The sequence below is a fragment of the Syngnathus typhle genome, linkage group LG9 (assembly GCF_033458585.1).
Source record: "Syngnathus typhle isolate RoL2023-S1 ecotype Sweden linkage group LG9, RoL_Styp_1.0, whole genome shotgun sequence".
NCBI classification, from domain to species: Eukaryota; Metazoa; Chordata; class Actinopteri; order Syngnathiformes; family Syngnathidae; genus Syngnathus; species Syngnathus typhle.
Window position 1 is genome coordinate 15,432,897 of NC_083746.1, and position 675 is coordinate 15,433,571.

The window sequence follows — 675 nt, forward strand, 5'->3', positions numbered from 1 at the left end:
GATTCGGCTGATAGGGGGGCGTGGTCCTGTCACAGGTGGCGCCGGTACGTGACATTTGGTGTAAGGAGCGCGCTTCGCAGGTGCAGGGCAACATATCTGCTTCCGAGGAAGAGCTTTAAGTCCGGCACTCCTTTTCCTCCTTTTTTTTGTTTTTCTTCATGGTGTCCCTCTTCAGTCTCTCCAACTTGGATTTCCAGATGAAGTAAAAAATGGCTCATTCCAATTTTAAAATCACCTTCATTGTTGGGATGAAAACAGAACTGATTAGTAAAAGCAAGGGTAAAATCACCACTTTTATTGTTACATTTTTCTCTTCTATGGTCAGCTCTCTTAATCCCCCAAACCCAAGAACAGATACTACACTTGATTTGAGCCAAAAGGCAGAGGAGCGATGGAGTATACGAGTGACGGATTCGCTTACATGTCATGAACTGGTAAACTGTAAAGAACTGGGAACAAACTTAACAGGTTACAGTACGGAACAGAGTGCTTCTCTTCTGGGCACTAATAAATCCCCAAACTTGTCTGCTGACTTATTTGTTCACACTTCTTCACCCGCAGCAATGCATGTAGTTCACAAGGCATATATGTGTCCCCTTTCAGCAGTCTCTATCCAAATACACAGTGTAGGTACCTATTAAAAGTGTAGTCCCGATGAACATGAAAGGAAAAGAT

At 43.4% G+C, this 675-nt stretch overlaps 1 pseudogene; it reads right to left on the minus strand.

Moving 5' to 3' along the window:
- Window positions 1–221: 221 nt before the first annotated feature.
- LOC133160274 (U2 spliceosomal RNA) lies at window positions 222–393 on the minus strand (annotated as a pseudogene).
- Window positions 394–675: the final 282 nt, after the last annotated feature.